Genomic DNA, 6,000 nt, shown 5'->3' on the forward strand with positions numbered 1-6,000 from the left:
TATATTAATTACATTATAAAACTTTCTGGTTGAGGGTCTATTATCTGTTTGTTTCTATAGATATGTCATTGCTCTGCCTTGAATATTGCGCAGTGTGACATTAAACAGTTCTTACCTTACATTTATTCAATTACAGTTGGTCTTATAGCTCTAAAATACCTAGAAAAACAGGCTTTCTCTCTGTGAGCAGCGGCTCTACTCCGAGCTCCTCCCCTGTGACTGAGCTCCTCACCTTATCTCTAAGGGAGTACCCAGCCACCCTGTGGAATCTCATTTCAGCCGCTTATATCCGCGATTTTGTCCTTTCGGTCATTACCCAGAGCCCATAACTATAGGTGAGGGGAGGAACAAAGATTGATCGGTAAATCGAGAGCTTTGCCTTTCGGCTCAGCTCCCTTTTCATCACAACAGTCCGACACAGCAGCCACATCACTGCAGACGCTGCACCAATCTGCCTGTCAACCTCACGTTTTAATACCGTACGATTTAATACCATACTGTGAAACATTCCAGCCAAAGCAATAACATCTTTATGGAGAAAAGAATTTGAGAGACCCTCCACTAGAAAAATTACACAATGTCACTGTTTTTGCCTTTTAGTCAAGCTAAGCAGAGCTGAGCCCAGTTAGTACTTGGATGGGAGACTGCTCGGTATACCAGATGCCACAGTACAACGCCAGTGGCAAATACTGTTGTGTCCTTAGGCAAGACGCATATTGCCTAGTATAAATGAATGTTGATAGTGGTTGGAGGGGGTGATTTGGTACATTTTATTGTCCCTATAGTAAAATTATGCAAGAAGTATAAAAACATTACAACATAGCAAGATAAAGTATATCATAATTACCTATGTCTTGATCTTTTGGAAACACATGGTTCATTTTCTCCATCGAGGAGTTCCAGGGGGATAGTGCCACCTCTCGCTCTGCTCTGGAGCCAGAGTCTTTATGAGGCTGAATACAGAGTGAGGTGTTGATTAGAAGCCATGCCGTTAGCAATCACAAAGGAAATTGCTTTTGCTATGAATGAAAGCATATCAGGATCAATTAATAGTGTGGCGTCTTAATTAACTCGGCTCACATGAGAAATGAATGAGCTCAGTGCAGAGAAACCTAATGCACAGTCACACATTATTATGGAGAGCTTTCAAAATGGATCCACAATACATAGATAACAGTTTTATTCCCCAAACAGAGAGCTTTATTCTCAGCCCAGACTGATTTAAGGATTGCATATAGATATTCATCGGCTTCATTACGACAGCACACATTGTCCATAGCACTGACTTGGTGTGAAATACAACAGATATAACCACAGGATATAACCACAGGAAATGTCATCAATACTTTGCACAAGGCTTCAGTTTCATAATTTTGTGAGCATCAATCATCACCATCAATATCTAAGAATATATAGAGAAAAAATGCACTATTGTCTTTTATGTAATTTGGATCTTTTTGTGGAACCACCAACTAAAGCATGTTGGCAATTTAAAGGGCCCATATTATTATTATTACTATTTTTGATCTATGTTATAATTTTGTTTCCTCATCAAAGGCATAGAAAACTCTGTGTTCCACCTTGTGATGTCATGTGGTAAAGCAGGAAATGCTCCACTGTGTTTTTAAACTCCATACACCATCACTAGAATAATTTGGATAATTTCAGCCCTGGGATGCTGATCTCTACTGAACAAAAGTTAAAAGGAAAGGTAGCTTTTAACTTGAAAACTACCATTATATGACATCAAAAGGTCAAACATTTTGAACTGGACACAGATGGACACAGACTAATAAACCCAATAAACCAGAGTTACTCAAACCCTATGTTTTTGATGATGTAACACATTCTAACATGTCTTAAAGCTCACAAGAGTCATTTTAGAGTAATATAGGACCTTTAACAATTTTGTTAATTGAAATAATTATATTATATTACAATTTTATATTTCCCAGATGACATTTTTGTAGCTGTAGATTCATTGCAGATTTATCACCGCTCTCACCTAATTTTGCGAACCAAGCCATATTCTAGAAACTGGCGATATATGCCACATGTAGAGATATGCTGTACAGAAGCAGCAGTGTGTACCTGTGTAACTGTATCACAGCCATTTGTCAGGAGTGCAGCACCATATGGTGTTCTCTGTAAACGAGACTGAGACAATGTTTTTACTTTGATACCAACTGTACGAGACTAAACAGGTACAAGCAGATACTACAGCCCAACATGTACGCTTCCCTTCAGAGTGAGACATAAGGGGCTGGTGTGAAGACAGCCCAGTCAGAGCCCTGCTGTACCCAGGCCCTGTGTGCTGCTGCTGGGGCTCCCTCTGGCCACATGCTCCTAGGGCTGTCTCCTGAGAGGGCCTACATCCACACCTCCACTGCACCTCCACCACACCTCCATGAGCCATGAGCCATCTGTCTCTCTGATGTTCTTGTGGGCTACAACAGGATGTTCCCAGCTGGGACTCGGCGTGGGCACTGCCTGGGCGTGCCAAGGTCCACTGTAATTAAATTACCCCCAGTGAGAAGAGAGGGGTCTACAGACTGGGGAATGCACAACCTTCAACACAAAAGCTTTTCCATAAAGATAAAAAGGCAGCTGTGTACAACATATTTTCATATATTATAATCATTAAAACAGACATAACCATGGAAGCAATGTGTTCCATAAAAAGAGTAAGATAAAACCATACTTTGGAGCATTCTCCATGGAGATAAATACAATTTATGCCATACTGTGTTAAATGGTCAATTGGACATGGACATTTCCATGGAAACAAGCAGGCCTCCTTCAGGCCAAAATGAGTCAGCTTTGTCATATGGATGCATATTTTTAAATGTCTTTTTTTGGCTAAAATGTTACATACTGTGGGTTTCAAGTATAGAATATATCTGTAATTTGCATTTGACCCATCCTAGTGTAGCTGGGTCACTTGAGCTTGAGGAAAACGTAAACTATTTTGCATGTAGGCATTTTTGAAATATTGTCTTTCTCACAGCTTAGAGAAAACTCCAGTCAGGTTTCTCACTCTAAACCTTGTGTGCACCCACCTGTTGTTTCAAAATTGAAGTTGTTGTGATGGAACCCAGGTGTGTTGTCCTGCAGGAGGCAACGTCGAGCATCAGTATTCACCTCGGCCTCTCCGAAACACTGAAGAAGAGAGTGAAGAAAGTGAAGAGAGTGAACAGCACAAACCTGGTACAAAATAACTATTCTCCTCTGCTCTTAAATAAGGCCCTGCCAACACCTTTGTCTGTATGTGGATGTGTTTCCAAACAACAATAAAACCAATGGACAGTACATGGAGACGGGGAATGTTTCATAATTCTTTTGCTGTGCTGAGAATGCTTGGATTAGGTGCAACAATATGAAAAGGATGCTATAATGGTGTGTTAGCTGCACGGTTATTAGCAACATGCTAAACTCTCAACTTGTAAAGAAGAAAATTTCAGTTTTGAAATAAAGTCTTTGGAAAAACAGTGGATCATTTCCTGAGTTGGACAAATTTGTATAATGCATCAAGGAACCATTCATTCTTTCACACACATACAGTATATTCAAACACCAATGAATGCAGGCGAAAACTTCAACTGAGCTATACTTCGGCCTGGATAATTTCTGTCACTGGGACAAAAGAGAATGAAAATGCTAGATAATAAAAAATGAGAAAATAAATATGCTGTACATGCCTTTGCATCTGAACTCTGAAAGTGACTTAGTTCTGCTTTAATGTGACTGTAATCCTATACCTGCACACTACTGCTTCTGTGGGTTACCCTCCTAGTACCTAACTAGAGGATTAGACGCTTTTACAAAACTTTACAAGGACAAATGGATTTGGGGCTGTGTCCTGTCTCCCTGATTTCAGAGGGTGTGATTGACAAGCGAATTAACCAATCAGAGAGATGCATGGTCTGTTTGCATCAAAAACAAACCTCGCTGCTTACATGTTAAAAAGGAGGGAAAAAACTACGTCAAGGACTGAGAAACAGTGCAGATTTGAGCCGAATCAACATTCAAGGCACCAAACTCTTATTAATCTCAGGTAAAGGAAATTATATATGTTGTTCTGAATGTTACGAGAATTTTGGAGAGGAGGATCTTCAGCATTCGAGAAACACATGCTACAAATTAACAGCTGGTTGGATCATATTAAGACTGGACAGAGGTTTTTCACGCTTTATTGTCCAGTTCCAGCCCCTTCTGGATTCGAACAGAATGTAGAAGTGTCTGGCTGATCAGGGACGTAAACCACTAATGTTACCATATGGTGCTTTGTGTACTATTACTTTGTATAGTTGTGCCTTACAGAGAACCCCCCTCACTTGCCTCATGTTTGTGCGAGTTGACAGCTTGTGTGGTCAGCGATCAGTGACAACAGCCCCATCTAATTGCGCACTGGTCTGTAGTGTCCCAGTCCTGTCACTTCTTATGCCCGTACACTGTCATCCTCTACTGTCTAATCTGCCCCTCTAACCCCCCTCCTTCCCCTTCCTCCCCTGTCCCAACCTGCACTGTCCACCTGATCACGCACGCACTTTGTCTTGTCAAAGTTTAACGATTCTAACTTAGGCTAGCGTTGATTTTCATTGCCTGCGTCTTCAAAGTGCAGAGTTGTAGATGGCTCTTGGACACAGCCTAACATCTGGTAGTGGTGGAAATAGCCTCCAGATTGATGGGTCCACCTGCGTGTAGTCAAAAGTATTCTCTCAGGAAGGAGTTAGTTTGAGTCCAACAGATTTTCAGAGGCAAATAGGTGCCACAATACCAGCTGTTTTTTAGTACAACATTGGGCTTTTGCTGTTAGGATACAAGGGTGTTTTTGGATTCAACATCTAATTTATAATTATATGCTATGGATGTTATGTACTTGCTGTGGCCAAGTGCATTTAGCCATTTAATTTACATTTAATTATGTGCTTTAATGCTGTAGTATGACATGTGATAAGTTGACTTTTTTCAAAAAATTCTAGAACATTCAGGCTGTGAATGAATATGATGGAGGTCAAAGGTCCCTGTAACATATGATTCTCACAATAAACATAGGAGTTAAGTTTCCAAGAATTGATTCCCAATGATGAATGTAAGTATTCTAAAAGCAATGGCGATGTAGGCCAGTGTTTAGCTATGGACATGGTGAACTCGAAGAAAAAAGAAAACGACTGAGTATCCCACATAACTATTCAAAACATGGCTACCTCTGTGCATATTATGTCAATGTGATGACAATTATGTAAATTCAATTTAAAAATGAGATGGTGCATTTTTAAATGTATTCCTCACATCTTTATTAAGCCAGATGCCTTTCCTGTCACAGCCATCATTACCGTAGCTGGAGTGGGCAGAGAGGTTCAAATGTTGGACATTTGATTCATCAGTGAGAAATGTTTTGTTTTAGCACATGGAAATATTTTTTGACAAAGGCTTTGTTATTTAGTTTATGTGGGTGGAAGATTAGCCTACTGCAACAGTAGAAATTTGCTCTTTGACTATTTCATTGTATTGAAACACCTATATTTGAAAGTTTATAACATATATACTAGTATGTTTTCCATCTTGATTTGTAGCTCTTTTTGAAACACATTTATATAATTATGCCTTATTTTACACTAGTCTCTTGTTTTTTTTTTTGTTTTTTTTTGCTACTTGTTTAGAATTCATTATTACCATGTATATTTTTTTTCTCTTTGTTATTATAATATATAATAATAATGCATCAGTTTTATATAGCGCTTTTCTGGACACTCAAAGACACTTTACAGACCATTATTCATTCACTCCGCACTCAGCGGTGGTAAGCTACTATTGCAGCCACAGCTGCCCTGGGGCAGACTGACATAAATGAGGCTGTCGGTCTGCCAGCAGCCCCTCCGACCACCACCATCACTCACACTCACACACACACACACACCAGTTTCATACTAGACAATGTGGGTGAAGAGCCTTGCCTAAGAACACAACATTTTTTGCGACTGGCGCCCCCCTGTGATT

This window comes from Boleophthalmus pectinirostris, unplaced genomic scaffold (assembly GCF_026225935.1).
Source record: "Boleophthalmus pectinirostris isolate CB_2022bp ecotype Guang Dong unplaced genomic scaffold, ASM2622593v1 HiC_scaffold_6, whole genome shotgun sequence".
Classification (NCBI taxonomy): domain Eukaryota; kingdom Metazoa; phylum Chordata; class Actinopteri; order Gobiiformes; family Gobiidae; genus Boleophthalmus; species Boleophthalmus pectinirostris.